This window comes from Schistocerca nitens, chromosome 4 (genome assembly GCF_023898315.1).
Source record: "Schistocerca nitens isolate TAMUIC-IGC-003100 chromosome 4, iqSchNite1.1, whole genome shotgun sequence".
In the NCBI taxonomy this organism is placed as follows: Eukaryota; Metazoa; Arthropoda; class Insecta; order Orthoptera; family Acrididae; genus Schistocerca; species Schistocerca nitens.
Genome location: NC_064617.1, coordinates 921,032,958 through 921,060,161, shown reverse-complemented (window position 1 = coordinate 921,060,161; position 27,204 = coordinate 921,032,958).

Here is a 27,204-nt window from a genome sequence, read left to right as displayed (position 1 = left end):
TAACGAACGCACATTTACTTTCTTCATTAACTTTACCCTTTTCTCAAAATTAATTTTCACCAATTTCATTTGTATTTTTCCTTTCATTTAGATGTAACCCTTTCCTCCCTCTTTACCGACAAATTAACTTCGGTGACGATTGCTTTTCCAAAATTTCCATTAGGTACACACGGTTTAATTTTTCACTGTCATTAAGGTCGATAAGTGAGGGGGAGGTTACAGGGAGACCAAGAGATGAATACACTAAACGGATTCAGACGGATGTAAGTTGCAGTAGGTACTGGGAGATGAAGAATCTTGCACAGGATAGAGTAGCATGGAGGGTTGCATCAAACCAGTCTCTGAACTGAAGACCACAACAACAACATATATATAATGACTTTTGAACGCTATTAAGTTAAATACATTGTTTGTTCTCTATCAAAATCTACCATTTGCTAACTATACCTATCAGTAGATAGTGCCTTCAGTAGTTAGAATCTTTTATTTAGCTGGCAGTACTGGCGCTCGCTGTAGTGCAATAGTTCGACTAACGAAGATTTTTGTGAGGTAAGTGAATCATGAATGGTATAGGTTATTGTCAGTCAGGGCCATTCTTTTGCAGAGATTACTGAAAGTCAGATTGAGTTGCGCTAAAAATATTGTGTGTCAGTTTATTGATGATCAGAATAAGTAAGGAGAAAACGGTTTGAGTATGTTGAGTTTTGGTCAGCTGTTTGAAAATCAAATAACGTAAGAGGTTTACCAACACAGTACTTCATAATTTTTCTAAGGGGACGTTTCAATTTCAATATATCATCTTCTAATTTTGGCCATTTTGCCTTCAGTCCTCTATCTGCACATTTAATTTTCCTAATTTTTTTCAGTTCTTCTTTACTAGCGCACCAATCGCGAATGGTTTTTTCTGTTGGTGGTGGGCCGGAATGCCGCTCAGCTGCTCTGTTTCCATGTTCTTATACATATGCTATTACTTTCAATTTATAGCCTGCGTCATATGAGTATCTTTTTTTCTATTTCAAAATTAGCTACTAGCAAAAATATTGCACTGTTACCGTTAACACAGATCACTTTTAATTCGAGTTCACTGACACCGTAAACTACAATGACGCATCGTAGGGTAGACAGTATTCTGGGTTTATGATGGCGCGGCGAGAAGGTGACAGTGTTAGCAAGCTTGTGAATCCTCGCAACTCATTTGTTCGTCGCATCGGTGCACCGCTAGAGGTAATTTTGCCGCGGCATCGAATATATGGTCTTTTTAAGATTGGCGTGAAATTTAAATCAAACACTGGACATTTTTGTATTAATGTCGAATAGAAGACTCTCCTGAACTTTGGAGGCAATTTTTCGAAGAAAAAGTGAGTCTTATAGTCCGTAAACTACGGCAATGTAACATTGCCACAGGGCATAACGAGACTGCGAAACAGTCGTTGCTCTGGAACTTTCGGTGCAAACTTACGTTCCGTGATCAGGGAATAATTTACTACAGCTAAGAAATCCTTGATATTCAAATTAATTGCTCGGAGCAGAAGTGTCTCTAAATTGAACTATCGATCGAATTAAACACGATTATAGTTTCGCAATTGTCTCTGCATGATGGACCATCGTAAGCCTCCATACTATAAGACTATTCAGTGCTACTGTCTTGCAAGAAGTCTAATAATTTTTAATTATATTGATGAAAGGAGCGAGATACTAACAAGGACAAGAAATTTTATTTTTAACTTCAGGATTATTATATTTGATTCAAAAAGCACTAGGATTCTACACAGTGCAATCAGGATAATGTTAAATGATTAACGTTGTGCTCTCAGCATAATCATACAAAGACTTGTTACACAGCGTGTATTAAAAAAAAACACATAAAATGCAAAACCTTTTGGTAAATGAGATATTGGTGTGCTAAACTCGATCACGAATCAGAAACAACACGTAAACAGAACGGGATCTGCTGAACGTTAACCGTAACTGCGAGTATCGCTCTGCTACTCATTCGATGACATTCCTTCAGTATAGCTTGGCAGGTCGTAAAATAAAGAAATACATTATCTTGTATTCTTGAGTACCACTGCGTCAGTAAAAACCATGAACTGCTTTTAGTCACCGCTCTCCATCTTTCTCAGTGTAAGTCTCAATTAAAAGATACCAGATAGTACACGAGCAAATGGAATAGACTAAAGTAGGCGCCTCGATTTCCTTCCAAACCAACAAGTCACGTGTAGCCACCAAGCCCCGAAAGCGCTCTCGCGTCAGAGATCTCAGGCAGACACACTCAAACAGTCGAAGCAGCCGTGAATGTCGGAAGTCGATCAGTGTGCCACAGAAAACTGCCTCCGAGAAAGCTACGTAAAAACAGAATACACTGAAGTGTGTAGAAGATACCTTTCAAACGTGATGCCTCATTCGTTTATTACTTACAATGTGTAGACGTGGGGGCTTACACTTCTGTTGTACTAGTTCAGGGTTTACCGCTATTTCTTGTTTGATAAAACGATTTCCAGCCTATTTCACCGCACTTTGCGTTATTACTGCGCCGGTATCAGTTATTTTATCTGCCATTTATTAATTAATAGTGCTTGTGTGTGTGCGTGTGAGTGTGTGTTGAAACATATTTTTTCCAATAAATTCCGGTACCGGTGTACTATAGCCAGAGTGTTTTGACTCTCCAGAAGCGAATTCCGTGTATGACAAACAGAAGAGAATGGACCAAGTGGTGTTTATTTATTCATTTATTTCATTTTTCCTTGTCTCCTTTCCCGTATGCGACCTTGGACTGTATGTAGGTATAATTGTGTGTCTGTATGAAATTACATTGAAGCCAGGTCTGCGCTCCCCTGTTCCATTCCATAATTACGTGGCGAAAAAGAACCATGTTAACTAGAGAGACCAGTTGTATGTTACAAGAGAAACACGACTAGTCGTTGAAATACCATCGGTACTGAATAAATATCAATTAATCTCTACTCTCGACTGACTATTTGCACCCTCCATCACAGAGAATAGGTGAAAGTCAGTATCACAGTCGAATCCTAGGTCATGGATGCAAATAAGCTATATACTGCCTATTAAGCCCTGTATATGTGCCTTCTGTAGTGGTTAAAAAAATATTGCGTTATCCGGTGCGTTCAAAGTTTTACCGGTTGGGTAAAACCTTCCGCTAGAAATTATTAATGCCCGGCAATAACTCTCAGGGGCCAGTAGTTTCGTGGACCACACGAATTTAAGAAACCATTTACTACAGACGGTAGCTCGCAGGACATGACATAGCGACAGTAATCTTCCCACTTAGGTAGAGTTTTACCACCACCAGTACTGAAAGGTTACGTTGCAATGTGTGTGTGTGTGTGTGTGTGTGTTTGTGTCTGCGGAAAAGGAGAACAGTCTAAGAGCTGCACGTGCGTGTGTGTGTTTTATTCCCTATCGAAATGGTAACGATGCTCAGTGGAAGAGTATCTGAACACCACACCTTTGAAAGGAAGGAAGGGAGATTAGATACAGTGCAAATGCTGAGTTTGGCAGGAAAGTATATCGGCTGAGTAGTTTTCAAAGGAACACTCAAGGCATTTGCATTACGCGATTTAGGGACACCACTGAAATCATGGATCTGGATTGTCAGACGCAGCTATGAACCCTGCTCCTTTGGAATACAAGTTCAACATACCGGACCATTACTCCTGATTTGTCGGTCCATATGGCAGTCGACAGTCAGTTTGGTATTACGCCACTGTCTGGGGCTTCCCCGATGGTCATCTGGGCTGTTTGAAGTGGATTCGTTACGGAAGACTATTCTACTCCAGTTAATGATATTCCAGACAACGGCCTTGACGCAGTGGATACACCGGTTCCCGTGAGATCACCGTAGTTAAGAGCTGTTGGGCGTGGCCCACACTTCGATGGGTGACCATCCAGCCGCCATGCATTGTTGCCATTTTTCGGGGTGCACTCAGCCTCGTGATGCCAATTGAGGAGCTTCTCGACCGAATAGTAGCGGCTTCGGTCAAGAATACCATCATAACGGCTGGGAGAGCGGTGTGCTGACCCCACGCCCCTCCTATCCGCATCCTCCACTGAGGATGACACGGCGGTCGGATGGCCACTCGTGGCCTGAAGACGGAGTGCTTTTTTTTTAGTGATATTCCAAGGCGAAGACGTGCCTGGAGTCTCCCCAGACAGTAGTGGGATACCAGCCTGACTGTCGCCTGGCATACGACCCGACAACCAGGAGTGATGGTCAGGGGTGCCATTTCTTTTCTTTTCATAGCAGCGGTTGCCATCCGCGGCACCCTTACAGCGCAGCGGTACGTCGACAATATCCTACGTCCAGTTTCGTTGCCCTTCGTGGCAAGCCATACGGGGCCATACGGGGCCTACATTTCAGCGAGATAATACCCGTAAGCACACGGCGAGAGTTTCTATTGCTTGTTTTAGTGCTTGCTAAACCTTACTTTGGCCAGCAAAGTCGCCGGATCTCTTCTCAATTCAGAATGTTTAGAGCACTGTGGGGCCGGCGCCCAAGCATCTCAGGATTTTGACGATCTAACGCTCCAGCTAGACAGAATTTAGGACGGTATCCCTAGGAGAACATTCAACAACACTGTCAGTCACTATAAAGCCGAAAAATAACTGCTAACATAAGGGCCAGGGGTGGACCAACGCATTACTGACTTGCTAAATTTGTAAACCCCTTTCTATTAAATAAATCATCCAATTTTTCTATAATCATAATCATTTGTTTGTCTGTACATGTACATCACATCTACCGTTCTCCGTCCCGTTCGGATAATTTCCTGATGCCGGGTCTTTTTTTTTTTTGTCTTACAGATTGTACATCTACATCTACATACATACTCCGCAATCCATCATACGGTGCGTGGCGGAGGGTACCTCGTACCACAACTAGCATCTTCTATCCCTGTTCCACTCCCAAACAGAACGAGGGAAAAATGACTGCCTATATGCCTCTGTACGAGCCCTAATCTCACTTATCTTATCTTTGTGGTCCTTCCGCGAAATGTAAGCTGGCGGCAGTAAAATTGTACTGCAGTCAGCCTCAAATGCTGGTTCTCTAAATTTCCTCAGTAGCGAATCACGAAAAGAACGCCTCCTTTCTTCTCGAGACTCCCACCCGAGTTCCTGAAGCATTTCCGCAACACTCGCGTGATGATCAAACCTACCAGTAACAAATCTAGCAGCCCGCCTCCGAATAGCTTCTATGTCCTCCCTCAATCCGACCTGATAGGGATCCCAAACGCTCGACCAGTACTCAGGAATAGGTCGTATTAGTGTTTCATACGCGGTATCCTTCACAGATGAACCACATCTTCACAAAATTCTACCAACGAACCGAAGACGACTATCCGCCTTCCCCACAACTGCCATTACATGCTTGTCCCACTTCGTATCGCTCTGCAATGTTGTTGTTGTTGTTGTTGTTGTGGTCTTCACTCCTGAGACTGGTTTGATGCAGCTCTCCATGCTACTCTATCCTGTGCAAGCTTCTTCATCTTCCAGTACCTACTGCAACGTACATCCTTCTGAATCTGCTTAGTGTATTCATCTCTTGGTCTCCCTCTACGATTTTTACCCTCCACACTGCCCTCCAATGCTAAATTTGTGATCTCTTGAGGCCTCAAAACATGTCCTACCAACCGATCCCTTCTTCTAGTCAAGTTGTGCCACAAACTTCTCTTCTCCCCAGTCCTATTCAATACCTCCTCATTAGTTACGTGATCTACCCATCTTATCTTCAGCATTCTTCTGTAGCACCACATTTCGAAAGCTTCTATTCTCTTCTTGTCCATACTAGTTATCGACCATGTTTCACTTCCATACATGGCTACACTCCATACAAATACTTTCAGAAACGACTTCCTGACACTTAAATCTATACTCGATGTTAACAAATTTCTCTTCTTCAGACACGATTTCCTTGCCATTGCCAGTCTACATTTTATATCCTCTCTACTTCGACCATCATCAGTTATTTTACTCCCTAAATAGCAAAACTCCTTTACTACTTTAAGTGTCTCATTTCCTAATCTAATTCCCTCAGCATCACCCGATTTAATTTGACTACATTCCATTATCCTCGTTTTGCTTTTGTTGATGTTCATCTTATATCCTCCTTTCAAGACACTGTCCATTCCGTTCAACTGCTCTTCCAAGTCCTTTGCTGTCTCTGACAGAATTACAATGTCATCGGCGAACCTCAAAGTTTTTACTTCTTCTCTATGAATTTTAATACCTACTCCACGAATTTTTCTTTTGTTTCCTTTACTGCTTGCTCAATATACAGATTGAATAACATCGGGGAGAGGCTACAACCCTGTCTCACTCCTTTCCCAACCACTGCTTCCCTTTCATGCCCCTCGACTCTTATAACTGCCATCTGGTTTCTGTACAAATTGTAAATAGCCTTTCGCTCCCTGTATTTTACCCCTGCCACCTTTAGAATGTGAAAGAGAGTATTCCAGTCAACATTGTCAAAAGCTTTCTCTAAGTCTGCAATGTTACGCCCAAATATTTAATCCCTTTTCATATCGCTCTGCAATGTTACAACCAAATATTTAATCGACGTGACTGTGTCAAGCGCTACACTACTAATGGGGTATTCAAACGTTACAGGATTCTTTTTCCTATTCATCTGCATTAATTTACATTTATCTGCATTTAGAGTCAGCTACCATTCTTTACACCAATCACAAATCCTGTCCAAGTCATCTTGTATCCTCCTACAGTCACTCAACGACGACACCTTCCCGTACACCACAGCATCATCAGCAAACAGCCGCACATTGCTATCCACCCTATCCAAAAGATCATTTATGTAGATAGAAAACAACAGCCGACCTACGACACTTCCCTGGGGCACTCCAGATGATACCCTCACCTCCGATGAACACTCACCAACGAGGACAACGTACTGGGTTCTATTACTTAAGAAGTCTTCGAGCCACTCACAAACTTGGGAACCAATCCCATATGCTCGTACCTTAGTTAGGAGTCTGCAATGGGGCACCGAGTCAAACGCTTTCCGGAAGTCAAGGAATATGGCATCCGTCTGATACCCTTCATTCATGGTTCGCAAGATATCGTGTGAAAAAAGAGCGAGTTGTCAACAGGAATTTAGTGAACAGGAAATTAAAGACTATTTAGCGAGACATACGCAGCCACAATGCGAAACCTACCACACTGATCGGTGGCCTTATTAAATTTTTCTAGCACTCTATACGGGAGACAATGAAATTATGATTTTTCCAACCAATACTTAGTGCACTTCCTTAATGGCCTTTGCTCCTCTTCTTTATACACCGGACACGGAAAATCTTCACTCAAGGCTGCAAGTATGGCGTTCCTGAAGGTATTTGAGTGGACTCCTTGTCAAACTAAGATGAGACCAACTTTGCTAGGTTTGGACAGTAAGCACAAGTGGTGACACCAGTAAGGAGGTGTTTTATAGTTACTTTAACTGATGCACTGAGCGTGCAACTCAGCCAGTTAAACGGAAAGGACAATCGCACAGAAGTCACAATATGGATAGAGTGCGACAGCACGTATAACGTGGTACCAAGTGTAGAAACTTCTTATGATAATGTCGTAGTCGCTACTGGGGACTCTACAGCTACGTTACTCTCTGTAGTTTTTTAAGCTTTAATTTTATGTTGATTTTTGGTTATTAAGTAAGATAAGCGGTAAACAGGATACGATTACAGTAATGCTAGTACAGATTCGATGTGGTAGGCCTTGAAATCCATTTACTTTGGAGCAATGTAGAGGTAGAAAAATTGAAACAGCATTGACGTAGTTAGTGTAGTAAAATAAATGTAATAACACTGTTGTGAAAAGCAACACTGTATAACTGTAACACTACCGCCGTCCATGTTGTGTGTAAAGCTACTGGATTCCATGAAACAGAAATAAATTTTAAAAAATAATATTGCAGTGCTCCTATTGCCTCAGCGAGGTTTTAGCGCGCATTTTTCGCTTGGAAGCACGTTGCTACGATAGGAATTTAACTGCTCATATGTATAGTTCATGCCTCTAAATTCTACTTTCAGTGCACTGTGAAGTATAAAATGTGTAGCTACAACGTAACCGTTAGCTGGAAATAAACGTTCACTTAATTCTACAAATTTTTTCCGAATATCGTTGGTGTGGAATGTAACGCCCAGAAATTTTCGCATCCAAATTTTGACTACTCCTGATGTGGTTATCTCGAGACTTTAATCACTGAATCAGGCTATTGGTAGTAACAACCAGTTGAAGAAATTGTAATGTTATTCCTATCCTTTAGGCGCGTTAGAGCTGTATTTAAAAGGCCTAATGTTGTCATCCGCATCATCATCACCAGCATCATCAATATCGTCATCCGTTACTGATAGAATGGGATTGCCAGGATCATTAAATAATGCCCTTGAATATCTGAAACTAGCCTTTACAAATAGCTTCAGGTACATGAGTATGTCACTCACTTCACAAAAAGAAATAACTTCCATAATAAAATCTTTAAAAACAAAGCATTCTAGTGATTACGATGAAATATCAACGGAGTTAATTAAGGCATGTTCTTGTGAGTTTAGTACAATTCTAAGTGAGTTGTGTGACCAGTCAATTATAACTGGGACATTTCCTGACTGGCTAAAATATGCAGATGTTGAGCCTCTATTCAAGAAAGGGGATAAAGAGATACCATCAAACTACAGACCGATTTCACTTTTGCCAACATTCTCAAAAATTTTAGAACAAGTAATGTACAGGCAGCTTCTCAACCATCTGACCACAAATAACATATTATCAAGAACACAGTTTGGATTTCTGAAGGGTTCTGACATCGAGAAGGCTATTTACCCCTACAGTGAAAATGTACTTAATTCATTAAATAACAGATTACAAGCAGCAGGTATTTTCTGTGATTTGTCAAAGGCATTTGATTCTGTGAACCACAACATCCTTTTAAATAAATTAGAACTCTATGGTGTCACAGGCAGTGCTGCAAAATGGCTCAAGTCATACCTCGCTAACAGGAAACAAAGGGTGTCAGTGCAAGGGACTAGTGAATCGGAATGGGAAGAAATTACATGTAGTGTCTCACAAGGATCCATCTTAGGGCCAATGGTTTTTCTTGTGTACATTAATGATCTCTCATCAGTTACACTGCCAGAAGCAGAGTTCGTTTTGTTTGCAGATGACTCAAGTATTGCATTAAATAGTATGTCAAGTGTAGTTCTAGAATCTGCTAAGGATATTTTCATGGATATTAATAAATGGTTTAAAGCCAACTCACTGACTTTAAACTTGGAAAACACTCATTATATGCAATTCAGAACCTGTACGAGGTTTCCACACAGCATGTGCATAAAGTATGAAGAAGAGCAGATAGAAGAGGTTGACAGTCTTAAATTCGTGGGATTACAACTTGATAATAAATTATGTTGGGAGGAGCACACCACAGAACTGCAGAAACGTCTTAACAAATCTGAATTTGCAATTCGAGTGTTAGCATAGGTGACATAAAAATGAAAAAGCTTGCCTACTTTGCCTACTTTCATTCCATAATGTCATATGGTATAATATTTTGAGGTAACTCTTCAAGTCAAACAAAAGTTTTCAGAGTCCAAAAGCGTGTAATACGTATTATTTGTGGAGTAAATTCACGGACGTCCTGCAGAAACCTCTTCAAAGAACTGGTTATACTAACTACTGCCTCTCAGTATATTTACTCCTTAATGAAATTTGTCCTAAATAATATATCTTTTTTTCCAACAAAAAGCTCAGTTCATACATACAATACCAGGAACAAAAATGATCTGCACAAGGACTTAAAAGCACTTACTTTAGTTCAAAAAGGGGTCCACTACTCAGGAACACTCATCTTCAATAATTTGCCAGCAAACGTAAAAAAATTAGTTACAAATAAAGATCAGTTTAAAAGGAGCCCGAAAGACTTACTAGTGGCCAACTCCTTCTACTCCATTGACGAATTTTTTAATAGAAACAAATGATGTATTGTATATACTCATACTATTAGTATTGTTATTTCAGCTAAAAAATGTTGTATTGTATATACTCATACTATTAGTATTGTTATTTCAGCTTAAAAAAATGACATGTTCCACATCCACGAGGATCTCCTCAGCACGGATCTATGGAACGAAAAACTAATCTAATCTAAATCTAGCAGCTGCGGTAGGATCTACCAACTGATATCCCTGTATTATTTCGAAGTATTCAGAGCTCCCCAGTGGTGTTCTAATTCTACAATCGTGTCCTCTGTACATTGTCTTTATTACATTAATGTATCCATCTTCTATACCTATCTACTTCATTTCTTCCCAGAGTCTTTATCTGTTAACTGAGTTATACTTTGCTGGGTGCATCGCATGGGTCCCAGCGATGGCTCATTGCTGTGTAGATCCTCCGCTGTCGGAGTAATTCACCATATTAATATTCCTTGAGGCGAAAGATCTTGTCATAGTTGAAGGAATATGCACCCACTTCGTGCAATTGACGCTTATGTCAACGCAGTTAGGCACCATACAGTCACTATCATGGTCACCATACACCTTTGCCAACGGGATCGGCGATCCTCGCCATCACGCAATGGATATAATTATACTTATTGCTTTTCATAAGCAGCCAACATGTTCACAATACTGTCAGTAGTATTCAGGATGGATGAGTGAACTGCTTCTGTGGACAGCTGCACTGCTGTGGCTTTTCGAGAGTCGCTCCATGGCCCTTGTGACTAAGGATGAGGAATAAAGTCACACGTCTCAACAAACTTCAGAACTTCTATATGACTCACGAGAATCTACCAAAGATAACCATTATTCTTACGTCACGATTGCGCAGCACTCTGAGAACGAGAATACATCATATGCGGACGTAGGCCTAGCTACGAACGTAATTTTTACCTTCTATTTCCAGTGCAATGTCGTACGTTTACAACAGCGTAGAATCCACCAGGATGAAATTCTGTTACTTAGAATGAGACTGTTAATTCACCTTGCTAAGATGGGAGAAACCTGCAACGATAGTGGAGAGCATTCTCATAAGAGAGGTAAATGTTATTTGTTACCGCTGCGCTAAGCTAAAGTGGGATTCCTGGTGACGGCTTTAGTTTATTTGACCATGAAAAAGTCTCAGATGGAGACCATCCTCATTTGTACAGAGTATGAATGAGGATCAGTTCATTAATATAACCGAGGAAACTGACGATTACTCTACTGACAAAGCGTAAAACCGAAAAGCTTGCATAATTTTCGAAGAGACACAATACTTAAAAAAAAAAAATATTTTTCACGGTACTTTCAGTGCATATTGATCACTACCAAAAGCAAACCACGGATGTCTGAGTATATCCTAGATATGCTGTAGTTATGTAACGTGCTCTGTTATCATTTACAGAAAAACCTGCAAATAATAATGTAGACTTATCAGTTTTATTAAAGCTTGCGTCTGTGATGTAAATTGCATATTCTTAAATACAAACGTAGGCTTCCGCGGCCATTGTCACAATCAATAAAATGTCTCCGGGCTTGTCACCGCATTGTCAGTATGTGAAACTACGAACGTTTCGGTCACTGTTGCAAGTGACCTTCTTCAGGGAGTTTTTGTTTACCGCTGAATGAGAAAACTTTCTTTCTTATATATGAGTACCTGTATATATTATGTTCGAACATTAAGAATTACCTCGAAGAAAACGGCCTATTGACACACAGTCAACATGAATTTAGAAAACGTCACTCTTGTGAATCACAACTAGTTCTTTATTCGCATGAAGTGTTGAGTGCTATTGGCCAGTGATTTCAGACTGATTCCGTATTGGCTTGATAGGTTCCCGGGAATTACGCCGGATAATATTGTAGAAACCGCACAATATTTCAGCGAGACAACTGCCCGCCATCTTCAGGTGCTACTGTTGCGTTGCTGAGAAGCTCGCAAATTTATATGCTGGCTATTCTAGAACAGCGCAGGCGCCAGCGGGGCATAACGTCATCGAAGACCAATCGTAGACAGCGTCGAATACCAGAGCCTTCTGCTGGAGAACGGGTCGCGGTCTGCGGAAGCGCGCCGCGGCGCGGGAAAATGCGGCCGGGAACGACGGACCCCGTTCGCGCGCGCGAGGTGTTGGCGCGCGATTTAAGCATCTGCGCTAAGGCTTCCCATCTGCGTTCACTCGGTGCGGTTGCTAATCTGCGGCTGACGATTCCTTAGTGCCTCCAAGGCTGGCTCCCAAGCTTTGCCCGTGTCTCTGTTTATTAGGTCACTGCTTATACGTATTTCCACCGCCTCTTTGATGATAGAGTCCCAGTATGTGGAAGCATGCGAGAGGATCTTGGTTGCTTCATAATTCATGCCGTGTCCCGTGTCAAGGCAGTGTTCAGCAACCGCAGATTTCTCTGGCTGACCCAACCTCGTGTGACGTTTATGTTCGTCGCATCTGTCTTTGACCGTACCACACGTCTGGCCAATATAAGACTTCCCACATTGGCACGGGATTTCTAGATACAAGGAAGACTTGTGACACTGTAGCACGCAACATTATGACTCAGTTAACAAGGAAAGACTCTGGGAAGAAATGAAGAAGATAGGTATAGAAGATGGATACATTAATGTAATAAAGACAATGTACAGAGGACACAATTGTAGAATTAGAACACCACTGGGGAACTCTGAATACTTCGAAATAATACAGGGACTTAAACAAGGAAGTATTCTATCTCCTGCACTTTTTAATATTGTGACGGAGGGAATGAACAGGGCAGTTAAAGACATAGTAAAAGAAAAAGACAAAAAGATGATTTTTGCAGATGATATGGTAATATGGGGCGATAAAGAGGTTGATGTACAGTTATAGCTTGATGATGAAGTACTGAAAAGGTATGGATTAAAAATAAAGATAAGAGTGAAGTAATGGTATTTGGAAGAAACAAAGGGATCAACGGGAATATTACTTCGAATGGAGAACGCCTCAAAGTGGTAGACAGTTTCACTTATTTAGGGAGTGAAATATCTAGTGATGGAAGAATAACCAACGAAATTAATACGAGGTTACAGAAGGTAGGCAATTTCTACCAAACAATAAAACGCCTGATTTGGAATAAGGAGGTTTCCGAAAAAGCAAAGCTCCTTGTGTGTAAGAGTTATTAGATCCCTATTGTCACCTATGGAGGAGAAACATGGACAATGGCAAAAAGGGACTGGAGCAGACTGCAAGCAGGGGAAAATGAAATTTCTCAGAGCAGTTAAGGGAAAAACAAGAACTGACAGAGTAAGGAATGTAGGTATTATAAAGGACTTTAAACAAGAAAGTATGAGAGAAGAAATCGAAAAGAGATTAAGATGATACGGTCAGGTTAAGAGGATGCTTGGGCAGAGACTTCGCAAAATTATGGAAGAACTAAAGATGGATGGAAAAAGACCTAGAGGGCGCCCAAGAACACGGTGGAAAACGGGAGTGAGAATATCTGTGGAAAGGAGAGAGGTGACCTGGCAGCAAGTGGAGGAAGAAAAGTGGTGGGAGGACCGAGCCAAATGGAGAGGACTCGTCAGCACCCAGACCCGGCAGTAGCTGGAGCGGGATCCGGATACAATCACGCAAGCGGCTTGCAGTGAAATTGCAAGCTTATGGAATATCGTCTCAGTTATGTGACCGGATTCGTGATTTCCTGTCAGGGAGGCCACAGTTCGTAGTAACTGACGGAAAGTCATCGAGTAAGACAGAGGTGATTTCTGGCGTTCTTCAAGGTAGTATTATAGGCTCTTTGCTGTTCCTTATCTATATAAACGATTTGGGAGACAATCTGAGCAGCTTTTGTTGTTCCTTATCTATATAAACGATTTGGGAGATATACTGAGCAGCCGTCTTAGGTTGTTTGCAGGTGACGCTGTCGTTTATCAGCTAATAAAGTCATCAGAAGATCAAAACAAATTGCAAAACGATTTAGAAAACATATCTGTATGGTGCGAAAATTGGCAATAGACCCTAAATAACGAAAAGTGTGAGGTCATCCACATGAGCGCTACAAGAAATCAGTTAAACTTAGGTTACACGATAAATCAGTCAAATCTAAAGGCCGGAAATTCAACTAAATACCTAGGAATTACAATTACGAACAACTTAAATTGGAAGAGACACATAGAAAATGTTGTGGGGAAGGCTAACCAAAGACTGCGTTTTATTGGCACGACACTTAGAAAATGTAACAGATCTACTAAGGAGACTGCCTACACTACGCTTCTCTATGCTCTTTTAGAGTACTGCTGCGCGATGTGGGATCCCTACCAGACAGGACTGACGGAGTACATCAAGAAATTCAAACAAGACCAGCACGTTTTGTATTGTCGCGAAATAGGGGAAGGAGAGTCACTGAAAGGATATAGGATTTGGGGTGGACATCATGAAACCAAAGGCGTTTTTCGTTGAAGAGGTATCTTCTCACGAAATGCCATTCACTAACGTTCTCTTCTGAATGCGAAAATATTTTGTTGGCGCCGATCTACATAGGGAGAAGGTTCACCACGAAAAAATAAGGGAAGTCAGAGCTCGTACGGAAGGATATAGGCGTTCGTTCTTTCCGCGCGCTTTGAATAATAGAGAATTGTGAAGGTGGTTCGATGAACCCTCTGTCAGACAAATGTGATTTGCAGAGTATCACTGTAGATGCAGATGTAAATGAAGTGGCCAGTTATTCTATGCCAGTTTGTTACCCCTTGTTTTAACAGTGGAAAGTGTTTGTAAACTTGGCCAAGTCTTTTTAAAATTACTGTGGTAAGCTGTTCCTGTTGTAAACTGCTCATTCTTTTGGTTTAGTGGTTTATTTAATGAGGCAGCCCGCCCACCCCCCTCCCCCCCTCCCCCTCCCCCGTCGGCCACAATTTTCTTTTATGTGGGGTACTGTAACGGCACTGGCTTTGGGGACCTCGAGCTTGGTTTGGCCACAGTTGACTGTACTTCGTTTTTCCTTCTTTTATCAGGTGAAAAGAAAAGACTACTGTGGCAAATATTAAATTTGTTTCTTCAATCATTCAAGTCTGAGGTTAGCTACGGTGCAGGAATTTGTTTCTTGCTGGAGATGTACAGGATGCTCCGACACCTGACATTTCATATTTATTATTATTATTTTTAATTCTAAAATCCAGGGCGTTGTGCCTTAGTTTCATGCTTGTTTAAATGCTGTGTCAGCCCAGAGGGACAAGATTGTAAAGTTCTTGTCAAAGATAATGGAAAACCATATTTAACTTATTTGCGCCCCTAACTGTTCCCACAAACTGTGCCCTTTGTTAAAATACAAGGTGGTCCATTGATAGTAACAGGGCCAAATACCTCACGAAATAAGCATCAAACGAAAAAACTACAAAGAACGAAACTCGCCTAGCTTGAAGGGGGAAACCAGATGGCGCTATGGTTGGTCCGTTAGACGGCGCTGCCATATGTCAAACGGATAACAGCTGCGTTTTTTAAAAATAGGAACCTCCATTTTTATTACATATTCGTGTAGTACGTAAAGAAATATGAATGTTTTAGTTGGACCACTTTTTTCGCTTTCTACATCTACATCCATACTCCGCAAGCCACCTGACGGTGTGTGGCGGAGGGTACCCTGAGTACCTCTATCGGTTCTCCCTTCTATTCCAGTCTCGTATTGTTCGTGGAAAGAAGGATTGTCGGTATGGCTCTGTGTGGGCTCTAATCTCTCTGATTTTATCCTCATGGGCTCTTCGCGAGATATACGTAGGAGGGAGCAATATACTGCTTGACTCCTCGGTGAAGGTATGTTCTCGAAACTTTAACAAAAGCCCGTACCGAGCTACTGAGCGTGTCTCCTGCAGAGTCTTCCACTGGAGTTTATCTATCATCTCAGTAACGCTTTCGCGATTACTAAATGATCCTGTAACGAAGCGCGCTGATCTCCGTTGGATCTTCTCTCTCTCTTCTATCAATCCTATCTGATACGGATCCCACACTGCTGAGCAGTATTCAAGCAGTGGGCGAACAAGCGTACTGTAACCTACTTCCTTTGTTTTCGGATTGCATTTCCTTAGGATTCTTCCAATGAATCTCAGTCTGGCATCTGCTTTACCGACGATCAACTTTATATGATCATTCCATTTTAAATCACTCCTAATGCGTACTCCCAGATAATTTATGGAATTAACTGCTTCCACTTGCTGACCTGCTATTTTGTAGCTAAATGATAAGGGATCTTTCTTTCTATGTATTCGCAGCACATTACACTTGTCTACATTGAGATTCAATTGCCATTCCCTGCACCATGCGTCAATTCGCTTCAGATCCTCTTGTATTTCAGTACAATTTTCCATTGTTACAACCTCTCGATATACCACAGCATCATCTGCATAAAGCCCCAGTGAACTTCCGATGTCATCCACAAGGTCATCTATGTATATTGTGAATAGCAACGGTCCTATGACCCTTCCCTGCGGCACACCTGAAATCACTCTTACTTCGGAAGACTTCTCTCCATTGAGAATGACATGCTGCGTTCTGTTATCTAGGAACTCTTCAATCCAATCACACAATTGGTCTGACAGTCCATATGCTCTTGCTTTGTTCATTTAACGACTGTGGGGAACTGTATCGAACGCTTTGCGGAAGTCAAGAAACACGGCATCTACCTGTGAACCCGTGTCTATGGCCCTCTGAGTCTCGTGGACGAATAGCGCGAGCTGGGTTTCACATTACTGTCTTTTTCGAAACCCATGCTGATTCCTACAGAGTAGATTTCTAGTCTCGAGAAAACTCATTATACTCGAACATAAAACGTGTTCCAAAATTCTACAACTGATCGACGTTAGAGATATAGGTCTATAGTTCTGCACATCTGTTCGACGTCCCTTCTTGAAAACGGGGATGACCTGTGCCCTTTTCCAATCCTTTGGAACGCTACGCTCTTCTAGAGACCTACGGTACACCGCTGCAAGAAGGGGGACAAGTTCCTTCGCGTACTCTGTGTAAAATCGAACTGGTATCCCATCAGGTCCAGCGGCCTTTCCTCTTTCGAGCGATTTTAATTGTTTCTCTATCCCTCTGTCGTCTATTTCGATATCTACCAGTAACCGCTTTATGATCGCTGATTCCCTGTTCTGCGTTAACCGTTTCAAATAGGTCGGGTCTGTTTGTCACCAGAAGGTCTAATATGTTATCGCCAAGAGTCGGTTCTCTGTTTAACGGCTCAAGGTAGTTTTCAGATAAAGCACTTAAAAAAATTTCACTGGATTCTTTGTCCCTGCCACCCGTTATGAACGTTTGAGTCTCCCAGTCTATATCCGGCAAATTAAAATCTCCACCCAGAACTACAACATGGTGGGGAAATTTACTTGAAATATTTTCCAAATTATCCTTCAGGTGCTCAGCCACAACAGCTGCTGAGCCAGGGGGCCTATAGAGACATCCAATTACCATGTCTGAGCCTGCTTTAACTGTAACCTTCACCCAAATTTTTTCACATTTCGGATCTCCGTCAATGTCCTTCGATACTATTGCACTTCTTATTGCTTTAAACACGCCTCCCCCTTCACTGTCCAGCCTGTCTCTGCGGTGTACATTCCAATCTGAGTTTAGAATTTCATTACTGTTTACGTCTGTTTTCAGCCAACTTTCTGTCCCTAGTACTATATGGGCGTTGTGACCGTTTATTAATGAGAGCAGTTCTGGGACCTTTCTATAGACATTCCTGCAGTTTACTATTAGCACATTAATATTGTTATTCCCTGTTGCATTTTGCCTACTCCTACCTTGCCGCGTCTCAGGAGGCGTCTTGTCGGGCCTAGGGAGGGAATTCTCTAACCTAAAAAACCCACATGTGCACTCCTCACGTACTCCGCTACCCTTGTAGCCGCTTCCGGCGTGTAGTGCACGCCTGACCTATTCAGGGGGACCCTACATTTCTCCACCCGATAGCGGAGGTCGAGAAATTTGCACCCCAGATCTCCGCAGAATCGTCTGAGACTCTGGTTTAAGCCTTCCACTCGGCTCCAAACCAGAGGACCGCGATCGGTTCTGGGAACGATACTACAAATACGGTTAGCTCTGATTCCACCCCGCGAGCGAGGCTTTCCGCCTTCACCAATTCCGCCAACCGCCTGTACGAACTGAGGATGACCTCTGAACCCAGACGGCAGGAGTTCTTGGTGCGACATGAGCAACAATTTGCAGTCGGGTGCACCCAGTGCTCTCTATCGCCGCCGGCAGGGCCTCCTCCGCATCTCGGATGAGACCCCCCAGCAAGCAGACAGAGTGAACACTGGCCTTCTTCCCCGACCTTTCCGCTATTTCCCTAAGGGGCTCCATCACCCGCCTAACGTTGGAGCTCCCAATAACTAATAAACCCCTCCCACCGTGTGCCTGCTCGGACCCTGCTGAAGGAGCGGCCACATGTCCACTCACAGGCAGAGCGGGCGATGCCACACGGCCAGCCTCCACATTGACCCTCCGCCTCGTGCGCCGCGATCGTCGCTGAACCCGCCACTCCCCTTGGGGAGAGGGTGGCCCAACCGCGCCCGGTACCCGCGAAGATGTCTCGACAGCAGGGACAGTGGGTGAAGCATGTAACACCTGGGGTGTACCATGCGACGCACCATACTCCCCACTGCCGCTACACTCCGAGGCAGCAGCCTGAAGACGGCTGACCGCGGCCATCAACACGTTCAGCTGTTCGCGAACAGTGGCCAGCTCCTCCTGCGTCCGTACACAGCAGTCACACATCCTATCCATCCTAAGAAATCAATTTACTGTAGATAGTTAATCAACTTTTAACTTGACTGCTAATTCACTAAAGGCGGCTGATTGTTGACTAAACTGTGGTTGCTAGCCACTTCTTGTAGAAAACAATGAAAATAGCACTACCTGTCTCTGGACTGTATTCAAAGCAAACACTAGCAGTACTGACCGTGGCTGACTAAAGGGACTCTCTCTGACTGTATTCAAAACAAACACGAAATCTATGGAACACTATTACTAGCACTCGACAATTAAAGCTTCCTAAAAGCAAAAACACACGGAAGAAGAAGTGACAAGTAAGAAAAATACAGTTAATACTTAAATTAAGGTAGCTCGCTGCACAGCAGACGTGAAGCAGCCGGCAGTTACGACGACACTTTGTGATAGATGGCGCTGTAATAGTCACAAACGTATAAGTACGTGGTATCACGTAACATTTCGCCTCTGTGGACGGTATTTGCTTCGTGATACATTACCAGTGTTAAAATGGACCGTTTACCAATTGCGCAAAATTTCGATATCATGTTGATGAATGGTTATTGTGATCGAAATGCCCTACGGGCGTTTGCTATGTATGCTGCTCGGTGTCCTGGACGACATCATCCAAGTGTCCGGACCGTTCGCCGGATAGTTACGTTATTTAAGGAAACAGGAAGTGTTCAGCCACATGTGAAACCTCAACCACGACCTGCAACAAATGATGATGCCCAAGTAGGTGTTTTAGCTGCTGTCGCAGCTAATCCGCATATCAGTAGCAGACAAATTGCTTGAGAATCGGGAATCTCAAAAACGTCGGTGTTGAGAATGCTACATCAACATTCATTGCAGACATATTTCTATGCACAAGGAATTGCAAAGCGACGACTTTGAACGTCGTGTACAGTTCTGCCACTGGGCACAAGATAAATTACGAGACGATGACAGATTTTTTGCACGTGTTCTATTTAGCGACGAAGCGTCATCACCAACAGCGGTAACGAAAACCGGCATAATATGCACTATTGGGCAACGGAAAATCCACGATGGCTTCGACAAGCGGAACATCAGCGACCTTGGCGGGTTAATGTATAGTGCGGCATTATGGGAGGAGGGATAATTGGCCGCCATTTTATCGATGGCAATCTAAATGGTGCAGTGTATGCTGATTTCCTACGTAATGTTTACCGATGTTACTACAATATGTTTCAGTGCATGACAGAATGGCGATGTACTTCCAACATGATGGATGTCCGGCGCATAGCACACGTGCGGTTGAAGCGGTATTGAATAGCATATTTCATGACAGGTGGATTGGTCACCGAAGCACCATACCATGGCCCGCACGTTCACCGGATCTGACGTCCCCGGATTTGTTTCTGTGGGGAAAGTTGAAGGATATTTGCTATCGTGATCCATCGACAACGCCTGACATGGGTCAGCGCATTGTCAATGCATGTACGAATATTACGGAAGGCGAACTACTCGCTGTTGAGAGGAATGTCGTTGCACGTATTACCAAATGCATTGAGGTTGACGAACATCATTTTGAGCATTTATTGCATTAATGTGGTATTTACAGGTAATCACGCTGTAACAGCATGCGTTCTCAGAAGTGATAAGTTCACAAAGGTACTTCTATCAAATTGGAACAACCGAAATAAAATGTTCAAACATACCTACGTTCTGTATTTTAATTTAAAAAACCTACCTGTTACCAACTGTTCGTCTAAAATTGTGAGCCATTTGTTTTTGACTATTACAGCGCCATCTACCACAAAGCGAAAAATGTGGTCCAACTAAAACATTCATATTTCTTTAGGCACTACACGAATATGTAATCAAAAATGGGGGTTTCTATTTTAAAAAACGCAGTTGTGCTGTTTATATGCGTTTGACCTATGGCAGCGCCATCTAGCGGGCCAACCATAGCGCCATCCGGTTTCCCACTTCAAGCTAGACAAGTTTCGTTCTTTGTAGTTTTTTCGCTTGACGCTTATTTCGTGAGATATTTGGCCCGGTCACGATCAATGGACCACCCTGTATATACAGTCTGTGGTTTTAGTGATAGTTACATTTGGTCGTAATTTGACATTAAACGTTACCAGATATGTGCTTGTCTATAAAGAGAATTTGATGAAAGACAGTGTTTCATTTTGAAACTGTTGTTGATATCCACACTGTTGTTCCCTTTTTAATTACTGTTTAATGTAATTGTTGCTGATCTCAGAAGTTTTTTCTCTTAGTATGTATACTGCTTTTTAATGGTAATGAAGTTTGTGCTTTCACTTGTTTGATTTTGGTTAAGCTGCTCTCTGAAAGATGACATTTTAGCATCATTAAAAGCTCTACGGAATGAAAAGCAATACCTTGCGTCACTTACTGAAAGTCAATTAAAATTGGTTTGATTTTATCTTCTTCCCTTAACCGAATGTTAATTTTGGCAATATCGTCCTACGTACAAGATGTTTCCTTGATGATGAAGCAAATGTTCGTGGATAATGGGAAAGAAAGAATTCTGACGATTTAAGGAATGCAGTTCTGGCCAGTACATGAACGTAGGATACGAGCTCCACCTCAGCTTGCGCTTTCTCTACACACTGGTATGCAACGCGGTTATTATAACTTCCTGACCTCCTCCTGCTGCAATTAGTGCTCTCTGAGGTTTCGTTTGTGGTTTCTCTTCTCGCGGCAGATGTAAGACCTACACCGAATTTCACGCTCCTTGCACATATGTCTAATTTACGCCTGCTGCGAATTAGAGATGTGCAAAATCATTCTTCTCGGGGATCAGAACTACTCAGTCACTGGAATCAGCTAGCTGTTTTTCATGATTCGCCACTCACCATTCACTCACAAAAATAAATAAAAGTAAGGCACCCCGCCTTTTTAATTCAGGTTACTATACCTGTAATTTTATTTGGATCGGCCTTATTTTGAAAGAACACAGAAAGAGGAGAAGTAAGTTTATGCTAGGTCCGTAGTAGTTTTATGATTTAAAGTCCTACATTTCGTTTACCGTAAGAAATTTAAAAAATTAAAACATAATTCTAAATATTTTTATCAATGAGAAACATTCAAAGATATACTTTCATAATGCCATAGAAAAATAGAATATAACAATTATAACATAATTTTGAAATTAAACTAAGTATCTACAGTCGTAATTTATAATCGTAATTACAGTACAGTCAGCCAATAAGGAAATTATTCAGTTCTACATCTACATATCTACATCTACATATACACTCCGCTAGCCGCCAAGCGGTGTGTGGCGGAGGGCACAAAAGTCATATTTCCTCCCTTCTGTTCCACTCGCGGATCGCGCGAGGGAAAAACGACTGTCTGAACGCCTCAGTACGAGCTCCAATTTCCCTTATCTTTGGTGATCATTGCGCGATTTGAAAGTTGGCGGTAATAATATATGCTCTACATCCTCGGTGAAGATCGGATTTCGGAATTTAGAGAGCAGCCCATTCTGTTTAGCGTGCCGCCTATCTGCAAGTGTGTCCCACTTCTAACTTTCTATGAGATTTGTAACGCTCTCGCAATGGCTAGATGTACCAGTCACGAATCTTGCCGCTCTTCTTTGGACCTTCTCAATCTCTTGAATCAGACCCAACTGGTAAGGGTCCCATACAGACGTACAATACTCTAAGGCTGGACGACCTATCGTATTGTAAGCTGTTTCCTTTGTTGAAGGACTGCATCGCTTCAGGATTCTACCAATAAACCGCAATCTAGAGTTCGCCTTACCCGTTACTTGTGTAATCTGATCATTCCATTTGAGATAATTTCGAATAGTGTCACCCAGATACTTGACGGACGTTACCGCTTCCAAAGACTGGGCATTTATTTTGTACTCGTACATTAATAGGGATTTTCGCCCTGTTATACGCAGTAGGTTACACTTACTAATATTGAGAGATAACTGCTAGTCATTACACCACGAATTTATTTTCTGCAAATCCTCATTGATTTGTTCACAACTTTCGTGTGATACTACTTTCCTGTACACTACAGCGTCATCGGCAAACAGTCTAAGGCCGCTGTCAATACCGTCAACATGCTCGTTTATGTAAATCGTAAAAAGCAGAAGACCTATTACGCTGCCCTGGGCACACCTGAAGTTACGCTTGTTTCTGTTGAAGTCACTCCGTTCAGGATGACATACTGCTCCCTGTCTGTTAGAAAACTTTCTATCCAACCGCATATGTCATCGGATAGACCGTAAGCGCGCACTTTTTGTAGCAAGCGACAGTGCGGAACTCAGTCGAACGTCTTTCGAAAGTCGTGAAATATGGCATCAGCCTGGGAGCCGGTATCTAGAGCCTGTTGTATATCATGCACAAAGAGGGCCAGCTGTGTCCCGCATCTACATCTGCATCTACATCTGCATCTACATCCATACTCCGCAAGACACCTGACGGAGTGTGGCGGAGGGTACTTTGAGTACCTCTATCGGTTCTCCCTTCTATTCCAGTCTCGTATTGTTCGTGGAAAGAAAGATTGTCGGTATGCCTCTGTGTGGGCTCTAATCTCTCTGATTTTATCCCTATGGTCTCTTCGCGAGATATACGTAGGAAGGAGCAATATACTGCTTGACTCTTAGGTGAAGGTATGTTCTCGAAACTTCAACAAAAGCCCGTACCGAGCTACTGAACGTCTCTCCTGCAGAGTCTTCAACTGGAATTTATCTACCATCTTCGTAAAGCTTTCGCGGTTACTAAATGTTCCTGTAACGAAGGATCTTCTGTATCTGTAACGAAGGAGCTTCTCTATCTCTTCTATCAACCCTATCTGGCATGGATCCCACAGTGGTGAGCAATATTCAAGCAGTGGGCGAACAAGTGTACTGCAACCTACTTCCTTTGTTTTCGACTTGCATTTCCTTAGGATTCTCCCAATGAATCTCAGTCTGGCATCTGCTTCACCGACGATCAACTTTATATGATCATTCCATTTTAAATCACTCCTAATGCCTACTCCCAGATAATTTATGGAATTAACTGCTTCCAGTTGTTGACCTGCTATATTGTAGCTAAATGATAAAGGATCTTTCTTTCTATGTATTCGCAGCACATTACACTTGTCTACATTGAGATTCAATTGCCATTCTCTGCAACATGCACAATTCGTTGCAGATCCTCTTGCATTTCAGTACAATTTTCCATTGTTACAACCTCTCCATATACTACAGCATCATCCGCAAAAAGACTCAGTGAACTTCAGATGTTATCCACAAGGTCATTTATGTATATTGTGAATAGCAACGGTCCTACGACACTCCCCTGCGGCACACCCGAAATCACTCTTACTTCGGAAGACTTCCCTCCATTGAGAATGACATGCTGCGTTCTGTTATCTAGGAACTCTTCAATCCAATCACACAATTGGTCTGATAGTCCATATGCTCTTACTTTGTTCATTAAACGACTGTGGGGAACTGTATCGAACGCTTTGCGGAAGTCAAGAAACACGGCATCTACCTGTGAACCCGTGTCTATGGCCCTCTGAGCCTCGTGGACGAATAGCGCGAGCTGGGTTTCACACGATCGTCTTTTTCGAAACCCATGCTGATTCCTACAGAGTAGATTTCTAGCCTCCAGAAAAGTTGCACATCTGTTCGACGTCCCTTCTTGAAAACGGGGATGACCTGTACCCTTTTCCAATCCTTTGTAACGCTACGCTCTTCTAGAGACCTACGGTACACCGCTGCAAGAAGGGGGACAAGTTCCTTCGCGTACTTTGTGTAAAATCGAACTGTTATCCCATCAGGTCCAGCGGCCTTTCCTCTTTTGAGCGATTTTAATTGTCTTTCTATCCCTCGTTCATCTATTTCGATATCTACCATTTTGTCATGTGTGCGACAATCTAGAGAAGGAAGTACAGTGCAGTCTTCCTCTGTGAAACAGCTTTGGAAAAAGACATTTAATATTTAGGCCTTTAGTCTGTCATCCTCTGTTTCAGTACCAATTTGGTCACAGAGCATTTGGACATTTTGTTTTGATCCACCTGCAGCTTTGGCATAAGACCAAAATTTCTTAGGATTTTCTGCCAAGTCAGTACATAGAACTTTACTTTCGAATTCATTGAACGCCTCTCGCATAGCCCTCCTCACACTACATTTCGCTTCGCGTAATTTTTGTTTGTCTACAAGGTTTTGGCTATGTTTATGTTTGCTGTGAAGTTCCCTTTGCTTCCGCAGCAGTTTTCTAACTCGGTTGTTGTACCACGGTGGCTCTTTTCCATCTCTTACGATCTTGCTTAGCACATACTCGTCTAATGCATATTGTACGATGGTTTTGAACTTTGTCCACTGATCCTCAACACTATCTGTACTTGAGACAAAACTTTTGTGTTGAGCCGTCAAGTACTCTGAAAACTGCTTTTTGTCACTTTTGCTAAACAGAAAAATCTTCCTACCTTTTTTAATATTTCTATTTACGGCTGAAATCATCGATGCTGTTTCCTAAAACCTTGCTGGTTCCTGCAGATGAGCTTCTCAGAGTCTAGAAAGGTCATTATGTCTGAACACAAAATATGTTCCATGATTCTACAACAAATAAATGTCAGTGAAATTGGCCGGTAATTGTGTGCATCCGATTTTCTACCATTTCTATAGATTGCTATGACCTGGGCCTTCTTCCAGCCCCGTGGAACTTTCCGCCATTCCAATGATCTCTGATAGATGATGGATAAGAATGGTGCTATATTTGTAGCATAGTCAACATAAAATCTTACGGGGATACCGTCTGGGCCAGATGCCTTCCTGGCGTCTAAGGATCTTAACTGTTTTACAATCCCAGATACACTAAACACTGTGTCAGACATTCTTTCATTTGTTCGATAGTTGAAAGGGGGAATGGTGCTGCAGTCCTCTATCGTAAACGAGTTTTTGAAAGCTAGGTTTAGAATTTCGGCCTTCTGTTTATCATCATCAGTTACATTACCCGTACTGTCAGCAAGAGAAGGTATTGAATTATTTGTAGCGTTCATATATTTTACGTACGACCAAAATTTTTTGGGGTTATTTTTAGAGCCTGCAGATAAAATGTTGCTTTCAAATCCGTTAAAAGAATCTCTCATTGTCCTTCTGACAGCTGCTTTCATTTCGCATAATTTCTGTTTGTTAGCGGGGCAGTGACTATGTTTAAAACGACTGTGCAAAATTGTCTGCTTTCTCAGCAACTTCCTAATATGTTCGTTGTACCAAGGTGGATCCTTTCCCTCCCCTATACTTTTGCTAGGCACATACTTCTCTAGTACATGGTGGACAATACCTTTAAATTCCGACCAAAGATGCTCAATATCTTTGTGTCCCGCGGTAAATACTTGGATTTGACTATGAAGATATTCATTAATGATACTTTTATTTGCTTTTCCGAACAAGAAAACTCTACGTTGTTTCTTTGTTTTTTTTGCAACTTCCACTGACATAGAAGCCACAACGACATTATGGTCGCTAATACCTTCTTCTAGACTAACTTCCCCAAAAAGATCAGGTCTGTTTGTCGCCATGATATCTAATATGTTCCCATCTCGAGTTGGTTTTCTAACCAATTGCTCAAGGTTGTATGTTGAGAGCGCTCCTAGAATAACTTCACACGAATCTTTGCGTCTACCCCCTGTGATTAACGTGTAATTTTCCCAGTCAATGGATGCTACATTAAAATCTCCACCTATAGCTAATGGGTATTTTGGATATTTACTTCCTATGTACTCAAGACTTTCGCTGAAACGTTCTGCGAAGTTTGTTGCGGATGCTGGTGGTCTATAAAAACGTGCTAATACAATGGTCAATCCTTGTCTGACTGACAGCTTTATCCATACTATTTCACACTCTGACACAGTATCGATCTCATTTAAATAGCTTTTAACTGTAATGAACACATCACCTCCCATAGCATCAGTCCTATCCTTCCTAAACATTGTCCAATCCGAGTTCAAAATTTCACTGCTTTTTATGTCTGGTTTCAACTAGCTTTCGGTACCTAATACAATATTGGCATTGATACTGTTTATTTCGGAGATCAGCTCGGGGATCTTGCTACAGACACTGCAACAATTTACTAACATGAGATTAAGCGTATTTAAATCCTTTGGAATGACCTGTTTAGGCGAACTAATAATTTTTACAGTTGGCACACCCAAGCCAGTGTCATGAACTGGTAATTTTTCAGGACAGCGGTTTGTTTCCCGTGGGGAGGAACCTAATCTAAAAAACCTCCATGTGCACGCCACAAGTAGTGTGCTACCCATGTAGCTGCTTCTTGTGTGTAGTGCACCCCTGATCCATCGAGGGGCGTCCTACAACCTTTCACCTCATAGCGTAGGTCGAGGAATCTGCAACCATTTTCGTCACAGAGTCGACGCAGCCTCTGGTTCAGATTCTCCACTCGACTCCAAACCAGAGGACTCCGGTCCACCCTGGGTACGATGCTGCAGATCTTCAGCTTGGCTTCCACTCCTCGAGACATGGA